The sequence below is a fragment of the Mauremys reevesii genome, linkage group 6 (genome assembly GCF_016161935.1).
Source record: "Mauremys reevesii isolate NIE-2019 linkage group 6, ASM1616193v1, whole genome shotgun sequence".
Classification (NCBI taxonomy): domain Eukaryota; kingdom Metazoa; phylum Chordata; order Testudines; family Geoemydidae; genus Mauremys; species Mauremys reevesii.
In genome coordinates, this window is record NC_052628.1 from 2,679,592 (window position 1) to 2,700,758 (window position 21,167).

Consider the following 21,167-nt stretch of genomic DNA (forward strand, 5'->3'; position numbering starts at 1 on the left):
AATGGGCTTAATCATCAGCAAGGGAGATTTAGTTTGGATATTAGGAAAACTTTCTAACACTCAGGGTAGTTAAGCTCTGAAACAGGCTTCCAAAGGAGGCTGTGGAGTCCCCATCATTGGAGGTTTTTAAGACCAGGCTGGGGAAACCCCTGTCAGGGATGGTCTTGGTTAACTTGGCCCTGCCTCAGTGCAGGTGGTTGGACCAGATGACCTCTTAAGGTCCATTTCAGCCCCACATTTCTATGAACGAGACACTCTGCTCACACCAAACACACATGGACAACCAGCGCCATATGGTGGCAATGCTGGGAGCTTTGGGGCAGGCCAACTCTCTGACCCCAATGTGTCCCTGCTGTAGTTCTATCTACAGCATCATTGGTTTCAGGCCAGAAGGGATCATTAGATCATCTGGCCTGATCCCTTGCACAGCACAGGCCAGAGAGCCCACTCAGGGAGTCCTGTATCCAGTGCAGAATTTGTGATGGAGCTGGAGCATGTCATAAGCAAAGAGAAATCAAATTTCACTCTAGAGACCCCAAGTGATGGAGAATCCACCAGGTCCCTGGGAAGCTGTTCCAATGCCTAATTCCCCTCCCTGTTAGAAACGTGCACCTTGTTTCCTGTTTGAACTTTGCTGATTTCAGCTTCCAGCCCTTGTACTTCATTCTGCCTCTGGCTTCTAGATTAAAGAACCCTCTGCAATCCAAAATCTTCCCATGGAGGCACGTACAGACCATGATCTAGTCACCTCTTAACCTTCTCTTTGATAAGCTAAATAGATTGAGCTCCTTGAGTCTCTTACTCAGGGCAGGTTTCCTTAGGGTTTTTCAAGGCTCTCATCCCTATGGCTGTTTGAGCGGCGGCGGGGGGAGCGGTAGAATGACCCCAGTGGAGCCAGCACCACCGGCCCCTGCAGCACCATGGGCTTTCCTTGCACAGGAACGGGTTTCTACTCACTGAGCACGTTTGTCTCCCTCTTGATAAAAGGTGCTAGAGGTGACCCAGGGAATTAGAGAGCAGTGAGCCTCTCTCCAGCATCTGCTATGATGGGTTCTACATTAGTAGCAACCACTCCGAAACACATGAGGCATGCTGGGAGCCAGCTGCATGAAAACCTCTTTTCAGTGCCCCGCAGCAACCAGAAAGGCTGTGGGAATACAGGGACAGAGAAAGCACACAGCAAACGGGCCCCCCGAGAACTCTCTGGCCAGCAGAGTTAAGGACAATAAGAAGGCAGGATTTTTAAAGTCTGTTAGGAACAAAAGGAACCGTAACAGCAGCATTGGTCCATTGCTGGCAGGAAATGGTTGGATTCTCAGTTGCAGGGTAGCAGGGCCAGCTTTAGGAGCTGCGGGGCTCAGTTCAAATACCCGGCGGGGGTCTGGGTCTTCGGTGGCACTTCACTCACGCCGGACCCCCCCGCCGCAGAAATGCCGCCGAAGACCTGGACCGCTGCTGGGTATGTAAAAAAAAATAATTAAAAATTAAAGAGGCGCCTAAGGTGTGGGGCCCTCGTAGGCGCGGGGCCCAATTCTGGGGAATCGGCCTAAAGCCGGCCCTGCAGGGTAGACGAGGTGGAACTGTTCAGGGACTATTTCCGTTTTGTATTTAGGAAAAGGCCAGATGAGATCTCTCTGTCAGATGATGGTGATAAGGAAACACTTTCCATCCAGCATTAACTGGGGAAAATGTTAATAGAATCATAGACTATCAGGGTTGGAAGGGACCTCAGGAGGTATCTAGTCCCACCCCCTGCTCAAAGCAGGACCAACCCCAACTAAATCATCCCAGCCAGGGCTTTGTCAAGCCTGACCTTAAAAACCTCTAAGGAAGGAGATTCCACCCCCTCCCTAGGGAACCCATTCCAGTTCCTCACCACCCTCCTAGTGAAATAGTGTTTCCTAATATCCAACCTAGACCTCCCCCACTGCAACTTGAGACCATGGCTCCTTGTTTTGTCATCTGCTACCACTGAGAACAGCCGAGCTCCATCCTCTTTGGAACCCTCCTTCAGGTAGTTGAAAGCAGCTATCAAATCCTCCATCACTCTTCTCTTCTGCTGATTAAACAATCCCAGTTACCTCAGCCTCTCCTCATAAGTCATGTGCTCCAGCCCCCTAATCATTTTTGTTGCCCTCCACTGGACTCTTTCCAATTTTTCCACATCCTTCATGTAGTGTGGGGCCCAAAACTGGACACAATACTCCAGATGAGGCCTCACCAGTGCCGAATAGAGAGGAAAGATCATGTCCCTAGATCTGCTGGCAATACCCCTACTTATACAGCCCAAAATGTCGTTGGTCTTCTTGGCAACAAGGGCACACTGCTGACTCATATCCAGCTTCTCGTTCACTGTAACCCCCAGGTCCTCTTCTGCAGAACTGCTGCCGAGCCACTCAGTCCCCAGCCTGTAGCAGTGCATGGGATTCTTCCATCCTAAGTGCAGGATTCTGCACTTGTCCTTGTTGAACCTCATCAGGTTTCTTTTGGCCCAGTCCTCTAATTTGTCTAGTCCCTCTGTACCCTATCCCTACCCTCCAGCATATCTATCGCTCCTCCCAGTTTAGTGTCATCTGCAAACTTGCTGAAAGTGCAATCCATGCCATCCTCCAGATCATTAATGAAAATATCGAACAAAACCGGCCCCAGGACCGACCCCTGGGGTACTCCGCTTGATACCGGCTGCCAACTAAACATGGAGCCATTGATCACTACCTGTTGAGCCCGACAATCTAGCCAGCTTTCTATCCACCTTATAGTCCATTCATCCAACCCATACTTCTTTAACTTGCCAGCAAGAATACTGTGGGAGACCATATCAAAAGCTTTGCTAAAGTCAAGGAATAACACGTTCACTGCTTTCCCCTCATCCACAGACCCAGTCATCTCCTCATAGAAGGCAATTAGGTTAGTCAGGCATGACTTGCCCTTGGCGAATCCATGCTGACTGTTCTGATCACTTTCCTCTCTTTGAAATGCCTCAAAATGGATTCCTTGAGGACCTGCTCCATGATTTTTCCAGGGACTGAGGTGAGGCTGACTGGCCTGTAGTTCCCCGGATCCTCCTTCTTCCCTTTTTTAAAGATGGGCACTACATTAGCCTTTTTCCAGTCATCCAGGACCTCCCCTGTTCGCCACGAGTTTTCAAAGATAATGGCCAACGGCTCTGCAATCACATTCGCCAACTCCTTTAGCACCCTCGGATGCAGTCCTAAGAATGAACATAACTGTGCCGCATTGCCTGAAAGTGGTGCTTCAGGAACCACCTTCTCTTTCTCGCGCAATTTCCTGAAGTTCGTGGTATCAGTTACAAGTCCAAGGTATTCAGATGAAGGTTTGAAAAAACTCACATTCATCTCAGTGTACTCTCAATCCACGGTCTTCCAAACATTGCATGACAGCATCTATATTTTGAAGATTATCCTCTTAATCCTTTCCTGTAACAATGATGTCATCCAAATAGCACTGAACTCTGTTCAGTCCCTTCTGGCTCTCATTCTTGGCTTTCTGGAACAGGGCAGGTGTCAATGTGATACCAAAAACAAGCCTTTTTGTGTGTTGATTGTGAGTTATTTGCAAGATGCCAGATCAGTCTCCATTTGTAGAAAATCCAATTTACTGAAACACTGTGCTCCACTAAGAATAGCAAACAAATCTTCAACATGAGGCAGTGGATACTGGTCTGCACATAAAATTAGATTCAGTGTTACACGGAAATCTCCATGAATTCGGAGTGAGCCATCCTTTTTTAACACTGGTACGATGGGTGTAGCCCACTCACTGTGTGAAACCGGTGACAGGACTCCAATATTCCCTAAACAGACCAAAACAGCTTCCACCAGAGACTTTAGAGCAATATTTTGTCTGGCTATCAGACTTAACAGTGAGCTTCACTGACCCTTTGCTCATCTGTCCAAACTCCGTTTCAGAAACTTTGGCGAGTCTGTCCAGTATTTCTTGAAGATTTTGAGGTGTTTTGAAAACCCATGCAATGGATAATACTGTAGTCATGCTCACCCCCCCGAAGATATTCTAGGATCTGATGGATCTCTCAGTGGATGATCATCTGTAGAGGGGTGGTTCCTGATGGGGTTTCCTGTGGGTCTTCCCCGTGTAGCCCAGCCATGGGATCTCCTTTATCCTATTGTTATGGCCACACCTACACCTTATGTATGTGTATGAGGGTTTCAACCCTCTTTTCCTTATCTGTACTTCTACAGCCCATGAATATTGGGGTGCACTGTTTTCATAGGTGGTTTCTTACTTGCCCTTATTTTCATTAGCATCTATGCACAACATGTGTCCATGGTAACCTGCGGTCAAAGCAGGGCATCCTATGATGTTGCAATCAAGTATCTCGTGGTCTTGGACAGTAAGTGGTCTGCTTTTCCAGAACCACCCATTGGCACATTGTTCCCAGTAATCTTGTAATCTTACTGGCACAGCGTTAGTTCTAGGTCACTCACTCATGTCAAGGATTCGAAAACCTACGGCCTAGTGTGGCTAAGCTAAAACCTTACAGCCCCAAGGCATAGGTCTGGCATTAGACAAGCCTTACTCATATGCCTAATGCACACTCATCCCTCCTAAATACTTGTCAATCTAATACTTCATAACCCTGCACTTTAAATCGATTTAGATATGAAATAGCCTGTGAGTTGAGCATAACACTAAATAACACAACGATAAATGGATGATAAAATAAACTAATTGGCTGCAATGGCAAGTGCTCCTTCGACAGCCTTGTTGAAGGTAAGTGCTGATACAGGAACATTTTCCAGACTTGGTCATCGCATAATCCAGAGACTGACTAGTCACACACGGCATCACTTTACGTTTGTCCGAACAACTTCCTTAGAGCAGCAACGAACTGTGGCACCGACTTGCCACGTCCCTGCTGTCGCTAGTGGAACTGATATGGTGGTTCTGTCACCGATGGGGTTGGAGAAGAACGTTCCTGCATTGGTGCAGTAATTGTGGCGTACGTGGCCGTTCCGGGCACAGCCGGTGACACTAGGGTGTGCAGCAGTCCGTGTGCCTTCGGGCCCATCACTGTGAGCAAGGCTGAAACTCGTCTGTCTGGAATGGGCTTGCAGGTTACAAATGTTCCAGTTACACCACCTGTGAGTCGCAGTTTGTCAAATTCACCAGCATTGCCCACAAAAGTTGCCATTTCTCTGTTCTTCTTTTGGATTTCACACCCCTGGACGCCTTCTCTGCCACAGGGAAAGTGTATTTGTGTTACTGCACAATGTGCGCACAACCTGCCTCCTCTGGCTGCACAGAACACGGCAGCCTGCCGAATTCTTCCTTCAGCTGGACTTGGGCTCCCTCAGCGGGCCACAAACCTTCAATGTGGGCTGTTTCTCTGCCTGCCTGCTTGCGGGAGATTAACCAAAGATAACTGCCTACTCCCACCTCACTGCTTTGTTTCTGTAGCAGCTAGGCAGCAATGGCAGAACCCCGCCCCCCACGGCTTTGTGTGCAGTTGCCTGTTCCGTTGTTCTGTTGTTCATGCCAATCCACACACCCCCAGCCCCACCCCCCGAGCTGGCTGGCTCACACTGTCCCAGCAACAAAACCCCCAGTTGGTCACTTTGTGCCTGTAGGCGACCCTTCTCCCTCTCGTTATCGGATTGTTTGCTTACTGTTCGCCTTCATTTGGCAAAGGCAGCCAAGGCCCTTAAACTGAATTCAACAAATGTTAACTTAATTCAGGAAGGGTTGCCCAGGCTTTGGCATGAAATTGCCATGTCTGACAAAAGCTCAACGATCTGCATGATGGCCTGGTCCGAGTAGGCACATTCAGACCTTAGTAGATGGCTGCGAGGTATATAACAAGGAAAAAAAGTCACCAGACCTTTACTCTACAAAATTACCTTACGGACCTTGGCAGTGGATTGCAACATATTTGTTTTTCTGGAAAGGACACACATACATTATTGTACTCAATTACTTCTCCAGATTTATTGCCTTGGCTGTATTTACATAGACCTCATCAGCACAGGTCAGCCAGAAACTACAGTCAATGTTTGCAAAACACGGAGTTCCTGAAGTTCTTCTTCGAGTGATTGCTCCTATCCATTCCATGCTCCGAACATTTTACCTAGCAACTCCTCAGTTCCTTCTTCCCGCCCGTGACGGCCAGTTGGAACAGTGGAGTGCTCCCTTACCTCCACAACCCTAGTGTTTCTCCATAGTTCTAGTGTAGATAGTTTTAGTAGTTAGTTCAGTTCTTGTTGTAGTTGTATATATATTTAGTGTTAATAGTGTTAATAGTTACGGAATTAGAGGGTTGCGACTCTTGCCTCCGCTGCCTCGCCAGATAAGTGCTCTATTTGTATAGCCAGAGACTCTAGGCTGAAGCACTTACTGATGGAGTCTGCGCCCAACCTCGGCGCCAGCTCCAGCGGCACCCTCCCGGGAGGAAGCACAAGGCGCCAAGACGGCGCCCAAAACAGCAGCGCCGCCGCCCGCCGCCCAGCCGCCTCGGTGCAGGCTGAGGCAATGGTGCCCACCGAGGAGGAGCTGACTCGGCAAGCCAGCGATGGTGCGCCCCTTATCTCCGGCGACCGTGGCGCGCGGCGGCCAGATTCGGTCTCGATCCTCCCGCCGGAGATCCGGCTCCGCACCATGTGCAGCACAGGTCCCGCCACTGGACCCCGAGATGCCCCTCACGCCGGCGCTGGGCCCGCCCAGGCGCCACGGCTCCACCCTGGCCCTCCAGGGAACCCTCTGTAGCCTCACCCCAAGGCAGTGCGGTGGATTTCAGAGCCGGTTCCCCGGATCATGGACCCCAGTATTGGGGACATTGGGTGCCCTGGGCGCAATATGAACAGGGCCTCCTGCCACCCAGGCAACCGGGCTCGGCACCATCGGTACCGGTGGCCACCGGCCCTTCTTTGGGCCAGGACTCGCTCCGCCAAATCGCCAGGGGTGAGCACCAACAGGAGGAGGTGCTGCCTGGCCACTCCTCATCGTCCTCTCCAGATGAGGCCGCCATCAGGGCCCCGCCCATTGACCTCAGGGCACATCAGGACCTTCTCCGGGGTGGCAAAGGCCATTAACTTGCCCATAGAGGAGGTGCCCTGTCAGAGTGGCGCTTCGCACCATTCAGAAGAACAGTGCCACTATCTGGCAGTCGCCTCCTCCGTTGAAAGAAGTATTCCGCCCCAGGCTACGACGACTCGCTGGTGGTCCAATCGGTCAATGACCGCGCGCATGGACTTATTAGGGCGAAAAATCTATTCGGCGGAGGCCTCCAACTCCACCAGATGGCCCTCTTATCCAGATACACTTTTAATATCTTGGGGTGCCTTGTTCACAGAGCTAACCCTCAGGAATCCCGCCTGAATTCTCAGCGCTGCTGGAGGAGGGCAAGTTAGCCTCAGAACTCTGATCAAGGCGCCGTGGAGCAGACTCAGGGGCTCGAACGGTAGCATCCGGGTGACGATGCGTGGCTACAATCTTCCACCCTCCCACCTGAGGTCCAGTACACCCTCCAGGACCTCCCGTTTGACACGCAGGGGCTGTTTTCTGAGAAAACGGATGCCAGAATCCAGTCCCTAAAGGATGGGAGGGTCGCAACTCTGGGTATGCGAGGCGCAGCAGCCCTACCGCCTTCAACCAGGCCAGGTCTCGGCGCAACCAGGCGCAGAACTCCATCACTCTCCCCAGGATCCATCCTTGTTTTCCAATCGCCTTGCCCGCTTCCTTCCGGCGTGGTCTGCTATAACATCGGACAGCTGGGTCCTCAGCACCATCCAGCACGGCTACCGCCTACAGTTTCTTTCGCCCTCCCACCCACCCTCCCCGTCCCTCATCAGGGACCCCTCTCACGAGCAAGTCCTCATACAGGAGGTGCAGGCTCTGTTGAGCGTGGGTGCTATCGAGGTGCCTCCTGCAGGCGGGGCAGGGGATTCTACTCCAGATATTTCCTCATCCCCAAGGCGAAAGGGGGTCTTCGTCCCATCTTGGACCTCCGGGAGCTGAACAGATATCTCTGCAAGCTCAAGTTTGATGGTAACCTTGGGGTCCATTATCCCTTCCTTGGATCCGGAGATTGGTTTGCCGCCTCGACATGAAGGATGCTTACTTTCATGTGGCGCCACAGACGCTTCCTGCGCTTCACGGTCAACGAGACCCACTACCAGTTTGCGGTGTTACCCTTCGCCTCTCCACTGCCCCGAGGGTGTTCACCAAGTGCATGGCGGTCGTCAGAATCCACGTATACCCCTATCTCGACGACTGGCTGATCCTCACGAGCTGGTGACAGCTCAGGTGTCAGAGATACTGCACCTGTTCGGTCTCGGCCTCCTCGTCAATGCCGAAGTCCCAGTTACTGCCGACACAGCGATTGGAGTTCATGGAGCCTCATAGGACCGCCAGGGCCTGCCTATGGCCTCGCCATTCGCACCTTGCAAGCCTTCCTTCCACGACGGCCCGGTCCTGCCTTCGCCTGCTGGGCCACATGGCTGCGTGCACCTTTGACCGCGAACGCGAGGCTGAGGCTCCGTCCGTCCAGATGTGGCTGACCTAGATCTGGTGGTCACGGTCTCAGACCCCACTCTCCAGACGCTCACCTGGTGGCTGCATCAGGAGGTGGTCTGCGCGGTCACTCTGACCACAGACGCCTCGGCGCTTGGATGGGGGGCTCACATGGGAGACCTGCACACTCAGGGCCTCTGGTCGGCCCAGGAGCTCTCCCTGCACAGCAACGTCAGGGAATTGAGAGCTATCCGCCTGGCTTGTCTCGCCTTTCTTGCACACCTCCGGGACCGCGTGTACACGGACAACACGGCAGCCATGTTCTATCTGAACAAACAGGGCGGGCCCGATCCTCCCGCTGTGCAAGGAGGCGATGCTCCTATGGGACCTGTGTGTAACCCACTTTTCTGCCAGGGTGCAGAACACGCTGGCCGACCGCCTCAGCCGGTCCTTCGCGTGGTCCTTTCGCCCGACGGTGCACACCATCTTCCAAAGGTGGGGATTTCCCCAAATAGACCTGTTTGCCTCCAGGACCAACAGGAAGTGCCACAGGTTCTGTTCGGACTCCATCTCCGCTCATGTCCTGGACGGGTCCCCTTCTATACGCCTTCCCGAGTCCACCGAGTACTGCTCAAGCTACGGAGGACAAGGGCAGCACTGGTATACCCTGCTCCTCGAGCTATCGATCCGATCCCATTCCCCTACCGTTATGGCCGGATCTCATCTCCCAGGACCTCGGCAGGCTTTGTCACCCGAACCTGCAGTCGCTGCATCTTACAGCCTGGTTCCTGAGTGGTTGACCGACGGAGAGGACCTGTTCACAGCAAGTTCTCCTTGAAAGCAGGAAACCGTCCACACGCTCTACCTACCTGGCAAAGTGGAAACGCGCGATCAGCAAGGTCTTAACCCCTTCTCGTCCCGATCCAGACGGTCCTCGACTACCTCTGGTACCTGAAAGGCCAAGGTCTCGCGATCTCGTCCCTGAGGGTACACCTGGCGGCGCTTTTCCGGCCTGCTGTAGATGGTCGCTCCGTTTTCCAACCCCATGGTCGCCCGCTTCCTCAGGGTTGGACCGCCTGATCTGAACCTGGCTCTCACCCAGCTGATGCGCCCGCCTCTGAGCCCATGGCCTCCTGCTCCTCGTCCATCTCACCTGGAAGACGGCCTTCCTCGTGGCAATCACATCCGCCAGACGAGTATGGTCCCCATATACCGTCTTCCACGCGGACAAAGTGCAGGCCACATCCGGCCTTCCTCCCAAAGGTGGTGTCGGCCTTTCATCTTAATCAGGAGATCTTCCTCCCGGTCTTCTTTCCAAAGCCGCACGCCTCACCTCGTGAGCAGCAGCTCCACAATTGACCGAACTAAGTCCTTCCGCGCTCCCAGCTCTTTGTCGCAATGCGGAGCGCATGAAAGGCGAGCCTGTTTCATCTCAGCGGATTTCTTCCTGGGTGACATCCTGCATAGCTTGCTCGCGTCCCCATGCCGACTTACCGCGACACTCGACAGCGCGCGCGCCGCGTGCCGCCTTCCTGGCCCACGTTCCCATCCAGGACATCTGTCGAGCGGCCACCTGGTCTTCAGTCCATACTGCAGCAGTCTAGAGACGACGCAGCCTTCGGCTCTCGCGGTATTACCACCCGCCACGCTCATTCCGACCCCACCGCCTAGGTAAGGCTTGGGAATCACCTACATGGAATGGATAGGAGCAATCACTCGAAGAAGAAAAGACGGTTACTCACCTGTAGTACCTGGTGTTCGTCGGGATGTGTTGGTCCTATCCAATCCCAACCCGCCTCCTTCCCCACTGTCGGAATAGCCGGCAAGAAGGAACTGAGGAGCGGACGGGCCGGTGGGGTATATATCGCCACATGGCGGCGCCACATGGAATGGATAGGAGCAACACATCTCGAAGAACACCAGTTACTACAGGTGAGTAACCGTCTTTTCTCACATCTGATAATGGGCCTCAGGCCTCTTATCTCTGACACATTTCTAGTATTGGCATAGGACTTCGGTTTGTAGTCCGCATTAGCGCGGGAGCAACAGCGAGATGGCGAGAGCAGTGCAGACTTTAAAAAGACTTCTGCATAAATCAGTGGACCTAAATAAAGCACTCCTGGCATATTGGGGAACACCACTTGCATCTGGATTATCTCCAGCAGAACGTCTGATGGGGTGAAGATTGAGGGTGTCTTTACCTGTGGCACTGATTAAGTGACCTGATCTGAAGGAATATTGAAAATGGGATGCTGAAATAAAAGTTTAGCAGCAATAAAACTTCCGTGTTTGTCACAGAACAAAAGCATGACCTGACCTGAGCCCGAGCGACAAAGTTTGGCTCAAAAGCTCCCAGATGTTTGAAATTGTTTGGAACTTGGCAGAAATTCCCAACCTGGTGGAGACTCCAAAACGACTTCTCTGGAGGGATCAGGATGAGCTGCAATATTTGGTAACTCAACAAAGAGAGTGTTGCCGGCTCAAAGGGCCCGAGGCGGAGCAACAGCAGGGTTCATTGCCCGGTGTGCGTCGCAGTAATTAACACACCAGGGTGGAGAAGCAAACCAAGTTTATTTGAGCCCAAATAAGGTGCCAGGGAGAAAACGCATTCTCAAATCCTGCACACCCGCGCGCAGGCGGGGTCCCAGCATTTATACCCCCCTTGTTTGTGTAAGCCTTTTGTTTGGTTTTCCCCCTCACCCCTCCCTTCCCAACAGCAGTTACTTTAAACATTACATCTCAGCATGTTAGAAAAGTTCCCATTCGCATATTTATCTCTGGCCTTCACAGCACAAACGCATGCAGATTTTCCTCCCCCCCTTCTCTCCCTCCTCCCCGCCGCTTTTTGCTGTTTCAAACTGTCCTACAGCTGCAAGCTGAGACAGCTGACAGTTACACATTTTGCTTGCTGTCTGTTAGCATCTTAGGCTGGTTAAAGTTCACAGCATGGAAGACCTTTGGTTCACTCAGGCCTGCAGTCACAACTTTGGTTTATTTAGGCCCAGTGACACCAACAAGAGGATCTGGGAGCTGCAGGGAGGGTGTCAGGAAGTGAATCCCCTCCCCAGGGATCTCCGTATGCAAACTCATTGGAAGTGAGAACATGGTCTGGAAGACTCTCAGACTCCTTCAAAGACTTGACCTTCAGAATACCACTCAGGGCTATTTAAATGCAGTTGTTAAGGTGACACTGGAGTGTAAATAGTTTTAAGACATTTTAAATTTATTTGTGAATTGGTCTCTCTCTCTCTCTCTGTAACACCCCCACACACCCTGTTTACAATGTTTTAATTTTTTCTTGCAAAGAAACGGAGATTTTATTGCAGTGGTTATAGAGTTCCCAGTCCTCCAGAGCTACCAGAGGGTACCAGGATGTGTTGCAGCTTGAGGGTAATTGTAAACGGGTCGGACTCACCCCTGTGGCGCCTCCTGCTGGTCGTCCTCGGGAATTAGCTCTTTCCAGCCCTGGAGCGCCCTCTGCAGGCCGGTGGTCCGCCTGTTTGCTACTGGCCCCGTGTCCCTCCCAGGACCCCGGTGCCCCTTTAACTGGGTTTCCCCTTCCCAGGGGAACCCCCACCCTACTATCCCCACTTCGCCTCAGTAGTGGCTACTGCCCAGTCTCTCTCTAGCCCCCGTTCGCTGGGGCAGACTGCAGTAGCCAGCACTCATCATCGGCAAAGGGGGTTTGGACCTGCTGCCTTGGCCTACCCCTAGGTTGCCCCCTGCAACCCCCAGTACCGGTTAGCCCTATGCTAGGCCGCAGCCTGGGGCTTTCTAGGCTGGAGCTCCCCAGCTCCTCAGCCTTTCCCAGCCCTGCTTCACCCTAGGTACCTTGTCTCAGTTCCCTGCAGCCAGGCCCATCTCCCTCTAGAAACAGAGAGAGACTGTCTGGGCCTCTGGCCTCCCTGGCCTTCTTATAAGGCCCTGCAGCTCTGTTTGGGGCGGGGCCCCAGCTGCAGCCACTTCTCCAATCAGCCCAGCCTAAAGCCCCTTCCCAGGGCTGTTTTAAAGCCCCAAAGGGGCAGGAGCGGGTAGCCACCCCGCTACAGTAATAAACAGCAGGTTGTTCCTATCAGGGAGTTCTCTAGTTATGATTTAAGACATGGTGCTTTGTGCTTATGTCCTCACACTACAAAGTCTCCATCACTGGTCATTTTTAACTCGAGATTGGATATTTTTCTAAAAGATCTGCTCAGGTTCAAACAAGACTGCCTGGTTTGAAAGAAGGAGAAACTTAAGAGCTCATCATTATCAAAGAACATTCATTCCCCAAACCAAATTCACCAGCCACTGGCGTGGAACAGAACAATGAAGTCATCCAACAACATGAAATGGCTGCTTTCCCAAAGACCAGGACTTCAGGGAAAACCTATCTTAATCCCCCAGTGATGCTCGCCAGCAAGGACAAATGCAAAAGAGTTACCAGAGATGCTGTCAAAAGGCCAATGGGGAAACTCAACTGACAGATGTAATTATTGTGATGTGTGGTCACTGAGCACACCGGCAAGAGGATGTCAGATGCAAGGTCAATATCAGGAATCAGGGAACGAGAGAGGGTCACATCCAGTGGGACAGGGAGTGGAAATCCCAGTATGTTTGCTCCTTTTGCCAACTAAAATAAAGAACAGCTTATGTGGTGTTCAAAGTGTCTCCGGGAAATGTGGTGCAAGGAATTGTCAGATGCAGCCCTGGAGAAAACATAAAACTATCTGCCAAGCCCAACAACACACCACAGAGAACAGTAATTAGCTACCCGATCCTGTGCCTAACGAAACCTCTAATGGAGGTGCTCCTAGACAGCCAGGAGAAGTTGCCACATGAGTTGGAAAAGAGTGTTTAGTGTGGTATGTCAATAGTAGGACATACTGGGGCACCTGCCATTGGCCACTGTTGGTAGACAGGACATTAGGCTGGATGGACCTTTGGTCTGACCCAGTCTGGCCATTCTTATGTTCTTAGGAAAGTAACAGCATCTTGGGACACAGGTGCCCAGGTATCTGTGATTAAAAAATGGAAAGAGGACCATCTCTCAGAGCTGGATGTAAGATCCACTGAAGAACTGTCAGATATTGAAGGGACACTTGATGTCAAAGCAGTGAACGGCACGAGAGTCCCTTTGAAAGGTTGGGTTGAAATAGAATCGTGCTCATCACCACCTACTGCCAGTCCTGGGACTAAGGTTGATATCGCTGTGCTGGTGAGTTTAGATAGACAGAGCAACCTGTCACAGGCGTCGGCGTCATTGAAGAGATCATTAGGGTGACTCCAGGAAAGGTGAATGCCCCTTTCTCACAACGTGCGCTACTCTTAACCTCAGCTCTTCATCTAGAGGGAAATGGAGCAAACCCCCCACCCAATTCAATACACCAGAGGGCAGAGGATATTTGCACAGTCAAGAAAGGAACAAGGGATCTCAGTATTCAGAGAGGAGAAGCAGCTGAAGTGACACAAATAGCATGAACCGATTGCACAGAGGGAGACAGCCTGGTGCTATTTATTCCAAATGAAACCGTGCCCTGGCGCGGAGGGCTGGATGTTACACAATACTGCATGTGCCTCTCATCAAACAGGGGTGAATGTCAGGAACATCACTGAACAGGGAGAACTACCTCAAGGAGTTTTCCAGAGTTCATGCTCTGTCCATCCTCTGATCATGGCCTACCCAGATCTCCAGGAACCATTCACATGCATGCTGATGTCTGAAAGGGGGGCTTGGGGACCAGCATCAGGAGCGAGAACCCCAGGGGATTGCCTGTGGATCCAGAACTCTATCACCTGCAGGGAAGAACTGCCATTTACAGTCTGGGAAATGGGGCTTGCTAGCTCTGAAGTGGGTTCAGAGATTCCCTCTTCTGTGCACCTTCACTTACAGCCTGTACTGATAATAACCCACTGACATGGCGTCAGCCAAGCGAAATGCTTCTGATCCCAGATGGCTTTTGGAGCTTTCAGATTTTAACTTCACCATAAAATTCCATGCTGGGGAAGTGAACACTGATGCTGACTCCTTCTCCGGGGAACCTTTCAATATGGAAGCCTACGTGAGAGAATGCGTGCAAGAGTATGATCCTGAGAGCATTTCAGCAACTCTTCCAGCTGCGAAAGCCCCAAATGAGGGTCACGTGGAGTGGGTCTCAGGAATTACGGCACATCTATCCACCCTGCAAGCAAAAGAAAACAACAAATTGTACCCAATAGCAGAAAAACTATACCTGAGGAGCTAACACAGGGGTGGGTGAAGTTTTTGGCCCAAGGGCCACATTGGGGTTGCAAAACTGTAAGGAGGGCTGGGTAGGGAAGGCTGTGCCTCCCTGAACTGCCTGGCCCTGCCCCCTATCCTCTCCCTCCCACTTCCTGCCCCCTGACTGCCCCGCTCAGAACCCCTGACCCATCCAACCCCCCCGCTCCTTGTCCCCTGACCGCCCCTTCCCAGGACCCCTTGCCCCTAACCGCCCCCCAAGGACCCCACCCCCATCCAACCGCCACCCCCGCTCCCTGTCTCCTGACTGCCCCAACCCCTATCCACACCCTGCCCCCTGACAGGCCCCCTGGGACTCCCACATCTATCCAACCCCTCCCCCATTCCCTGTCCCCTGACTGCCCCCTGCCCCTTACCCAATCCCCCTGCTCCCCACCCGGAGCAGCAGGACCTCGCAGCCCGTCCGGAGCCAGCCATGCCGCCGCACTTCCTGGCACGAGCGGTCGGCCAGAGCGCTTCGCGGCACAGCGAGCTGAGGCTGTGGGGCAGAGGGGACAGCAGGGGAGGGGACGGGGGCTAGCCTCCCCGGCTGGGAGCTCAGGGGCCGGGCAGGACGATCCCGCAGGCTGGATGTGGCCCAAGGGCCATAGTTTGCTCACCTCTGAGCTAACATTAGCTCAAGCAAGAGATCCTGCAGTCGGAAGAATTATAGCACTAAAGAAAACAACCACAAACTGAGTCTCAAGGAAAGAAAAAAGGAATCCTAGGACACTTGACTGTTTCTCTATGAGTAAACCTGGCTTCATGTAGACTTCCCTGGTGTTTTGAGATGCCAGACAGCCTGTAGCACCCAACTTGTACAGCAAGGCAATATAGAGAACTAGTTTATAAACAGTCGCATGAAGAAATGGCTCACTTGGGAATAGAACAAGTAGTAACCTCGCAAGAAGCAGGTTCTTTTGGCCTAAGATGTGACAGGATATAGAACGTTGTGTCACAAGAGTTTTGTTGCGTGTGAAGCAAAAAAGGCGTAAAGCACCTATGCAGAGCGTCATCTCCAGGGCACCCTTTGAAATTATTTGCATTGATTACCTTCATTTGGAGAGGAGTAAAGGTGGGTCTGAATATATCCTGGTGATTGCAGATAATTTAACAAAATTTGCCCAAGCACCTGACAACAAAGTCGTCTGGTAGAGTTGCTGCTGAGAAAATATTCAGTGATTCCGCAATGAAATGTGGGTTCCCTTCAAAGTACACCATGACCAAGGAAAGGAATTTGAGAGCTGCAGGAATACACAGGTATCCAAACTTCTAGAAGAACTCCTTACCACCCTCAAGCAAATCTAACTGAGCGTTTTCACTGAACTTTACTCTGCATGCTCAGAACTCTGGAAGAAGACAAGAAATGAAACTAGAAGGAATATCTGAAGCAAGTGGTGCACGCCTGTAATTGCACAGCTAATGAAGTGACAGGTTTCTTACCCTGCTTCCTTTTGTCTGAGACACACCCAAAGTTACCTAGTGACTTATCTGGATTGAGGCCAGATCAGGGAAGTGACACCTACCAGGGATATGCTGAGCCCTGGAAGAGGCAGATGAAAGAAATTTACCAGATTTCATACAAATAAATTCAGCAATCAGTCATTAGAAGGAAAGAATCCTGTGACAAGACCTGAGCCTCAGTCTGGTGACTGTCTATTGATGAGGAATGTGTTGGAAAGGGGAGGGCCGAGAACATGCCCAGCATTTTGGGAGGATCAGGTTCATACAGTCACTAAGAGAAAAGGAGACGCTAGAGTTAAGCCGGAAGGAGCAGGATCATTCATGGCAACCTGCTAATGCCCTATGGCTGCCTATATCAGAACAGCAAAGGCAGGAGCTATCCAATGCAAAAGTAGAGGGGATGTCTTTGCAGAAGTGACTGGAGGAGCCACAGACTGTTCTGGAGAACCCGGACAGCTCAGAAGGGGAGGGTTTTGGAACTGGACCATTTCCTCCATTGACCCAGCTGACCACCCTGTTGGTACAAGACAAAATATTCTGCACAGAGAAACAAGGACACAATTGAATCCTGAAGCAACAGAGTTCATTACTGGCTCCAACCACACACAGCCATCTCCAGAGGGACTGAGGCCTGCTGGCCTGTACCTGCATGCTGAGACCTCTGTTTCAGAACATTTGGAAGACGATGTCGCTCAACCAGAGTCACTAGGAGATGAGAATATGTTAGTACAAGAGGAAGTACTACCATTTGTAGGGATTGGGGAAACCTCAAAGATAATCAGCTAGAATACGACAGCCAAAGGAGATACGGCCAGACAATCGTTTGGGGAAGCTTCTCTTACAAGTCTACAGTTTGGTGGACATGGACAGCCATCAGGCTAAGCCGTGTTTGAGGACCTGTGGCACCAACGATCCCTGTCTCTCACTGTGGCTCCCTGCCATGAATCCAGCCAAGCCAGACTCCTGCAGGATTTGTACGACATCTCTTCAGGGTGCAGAGCTCCCAGGGAGCATGGACAGGGACAGAGGCAGCGTTTCAAAACAAGGCAACAATTATTAGTCACTTAGCTACAGAGTCTGAAAGTCCTTAGGTTAGCACAGAGAGGCAGAAGTTACGCCTTAGTCTACCCTGGCCAAGCCAGTGCCATCAACTGAGCTGTGATGGACCCCATCCCTGGCTCTGTCTCCCTGTCCCCTTTGTCTGCCCAGAGCTCCTGAGTCCCTCCAGAGGGGCAGTCCTTATTCCAGTCCTCAACACCTTGTTCTCCAATTCAGTTCACAGGTCTTGCCTGCCTGGGTTTCCTGCTGTTAGATGTAGATTGTTCAGTCATTGGGCATCTCTTGGTCGACCCTCTGTTGATTTGGGTTGGTTTTGGCCAGTTCTTTAATGACTCTATTCGTTCCACTCGACAGGGAGGAGACATGCACACCCCAGTGTCTCTTAGTCAACTCTACAAAGTACAAGGTACATCGGCATACGCAGTTAGTATATCGCTGGTGTGTGCATACCTGGCTCCCTGCATCAACAGTGCGTGGTCTCGCCAGGAGTGTGTGTGTGCCGATGCACAGTGCAGTGCACCATGGGTAGATATCCCAGTGTGCAACCCACACACTGTCTTTTGGGTAGTTTTGGCGATGCATGGGGGGCAGAAACAGCTTGTGCAGGGATGACTGGGAGCAAGAGGTCAACTTCCCATAATGCAATGTCATCCATCCCATAATATGCCTATTTCCAATGAACCCACACAGGACTTGTTGCTTTCCGCCCTCTCTGACACAAGCATGGAGCCTGCGCAGCTCTGCACTGTTGTCAGGGGTGTTGCAAGCACAGGATGTACAATCCTCCGGTATTTGCAGAGCCACAAGAATAACTGCTACATGCATCTGACGAAGTGGGTATTCACCCACGAAAGCTCATGCTCCAATACATCTGTTAGTCTATAAGGTGCCACAGGACTCTCTGTCACTTTTAAAGAATAACTGTGGAGAACATGACAATTTTCTGATGGCCAGTTTGCTGTGGGACATAGTGAAAACCAATTCAAGCTAGTTGGTGGCATTCATAGAGCAGCTGCAAACAGTGGAGTGAGGCTTGGTGGGATCTCATCGTAGTGCAGGTCTGAGATGATGAGCAGTGGTTGCAGACTTTTAGATGTGCAAGGCCACATTCCTGAATCTATGTGCTGAACTTGCCCCAGCCCTTCCGGGCAGGGACACCAAGCTAAGAACTATACTGACCGTGGAGAAGCATATGGCACTTGCACTGTGGAAACGTGCAACATGAGATGGCTACCAATCAGTAGGACACCATTCTAGAGTGGGAAAATCCACTGTGGGGTCTGTTGTCATGCAAGTGCTCAGGGCCAGTAATTGTCTCCTGCTACACAGGACGGTGACTCTCAGCAATGTGCAGGACATAGCGGATGGCTGTGCAGCTATGGGGTTCCCAAACTGCGGTGGAGCAATAGATGGCACACATATCCCTATTTTGGCCCCAGAGCACCTTACCACAGAGTACATCAACAGAAAGAGCGACTTTTCCTTGGTTATGCAAGCGCTGGTGGATCACCAGCGATGCTTCACTGACATGGTCAGGAAAGGTGCATGATGCTCACATGTTTAAGAACACAAGACTGTTCAGAAGGCTGCAAGTAGGGACCTTCTTTCCAGAACAGTGGATTACCATCGGCAATGTTTAAATGCCAGTAGTGATCCTGGGAGATCCAGCCTACCCCTTAACTCGTCTGGCTCATGAAGCTGTACACGTGCCACCCCAACAGCACCAGGGTAAGATTCTACTACAGGCTCAGCAGGTGCAAAATGACAGTGGAATGTGCTTTTGGTAGGCTGAAGGGGTGCTGGCGTTGTTTAATCACCAGACTGAGCTCAGTGTGAAAAATATCCCCATGGTTATAGCTGCCTGCTGTATCCTGAATAATACCTGTGAAGCAAAGGGGGAAAAGCTGGCACTGGGATGCAGGTGGAGCGGCTGTCTGCTGAGTTTGAACAGCCAGACACAAGAGCTATCAGAGGAGCTCAATGAAGAGCTATCTGGCTTAGGGAGGCTTTGAAAGAGCACTTTAACAGTGAGCCTGGCGCAGCTGTTCGGAGCCGTGTGGTGCTTGCTGCACATCGGTGCGCATATCCCTGCCAGTGCTTCTAGTCACGTTGGGTGTGTGCTGTACATTTATGATACCAACACCATTTGGCACTGATCCTCTGGGTTGTTAGGGGAGAAGAGCATCACTTCCACTCCCTGCAGGCTTTATACACTGTGTTGTAAACTAATAAAGATGAATCGCTTTCAGAACAACAGCATTTTATTGACTTACAAGAACAGCTCCAAAAAAAAAAAAAAAAGAATTGGAAGAACTTAAAAGTAAAAACATTTTAACTTAAAAACATTTAGGAATCTTAAAAATAGACCAGAGGAAGGAAGCTTGATGTCCGTTGTAGCTACACAGACATCAGGCATGGCTCTCAGAGGTCAGTGTAGGTGAAGCTGCAGCTGTCCATGCTTTCCCCCAAGGTGGAGTGACGGGCTAGGCGGGCTGGCCCTCAGGCCATGTGGAAGGCCGAGCAGGGTGGTGGTGGTGTGGGGAGGTGCTGTGCTGCAGTTCACCACCAACTGCAATGGGAGTCAAGCCCGGGAGTGTTGAACCTGGAGATCCAAAAGAGTCTGGAGCATCCACATTTGCTGCCAGAGAAGCCCCATTATGTTCTGATGCCTTTATCCTCCCTGCTATTTTCTTCTGCCACATTCCCCCTCCAGGCCCCCTGCTCCAGGTCTGATAGCTTTGTAGCGTAGACCAGGCCTCAGTCTGCTCTGAGACAAAGATTAATCCTGTTCCCCACACTGGGTAGCAATGGCAAAGTATGGGGGGTAATTGGGGCCCAGATAGGATTCATAAGAAATATTACAAAAAAATCCCACTTCATAACATCCTTCTCTTCAATGAACTAACTAGATGGAGTTGCTTTAGTCTCTCACTGTAAGGCCAGTTTTCCAGCTTCAGCTCCCTCCTGCTGCTGCATATGTTCCTGCTTTTGTGTCATCTGCAAATTTAGCTAGTATCGATTTTATATTTTCTTCCAGATAATCGAGAAAGCTATTGACTAGCATTGGGCCAAGAACAGAACCCTGCCGGCCCCTGCTTGAAATTTCCCCACTGGGTGACAATTCTCCATTTACAATTATTTTTTGTGATCCATCAGTTAGCCAGTTTTAGTCCATTTAAAATGGGGTAAACTGAGTTTGTAAAGTGCTAATTTTTTATGAGAAGTAACATTGGATTGTCAAGTACTAAATGGGAGAGAATAATTTGTGTGTCGTACAGGGCTAAGCACTTCCTCTGCAACTAAAATAATTAATGACAAAGGTGCTGCTCTTCACCCTTTCCCATAACGCAGAAACAAGGAGCCGTCCAATGAAAATGAAAGACAACAAATCTAGAATTGGTGACAGAAAATACTTTTTTACACAATGCATCATTAGACTGTGGAACCCACTGCCACAAGATATTGCTGAGGACAAGTGCATACGGGATACCAAATAGGAATAGACATTTATATGGGTACCAGGAATATCCTTAGTTAGATCAGTTAGGATTCGAATGGCTAAAGCTATAGATTCTAGTGTTTCAGGACATAAGCTGTATTGGGCCTGGGATCAGTGGGGAACATCTCTTTGTGGGGAGTTTATCTTCTTCTCAAGCACTTGGTACTGACAACAGCTGGAGACAGGATACGACCAGTATGGCATCTCCTGCGCCTTTCCCTTTGCTCTTGACCCCATCGTGTGCAAAGGGCTTTGTGTGGGGATGGGCAAATTGTCTTGGGCAAATTCCTCTTGTTACAGCTAAGCAGTGGGACTTGTGTGCCCAATAGTCCTTCCTTGCTATGAGCTGTTGACTTAAAATTAGGAACACCCAGTTGAAAAGAGACCCTGGTGGCTCCGGTCAGCACCGCCCATCGGGCT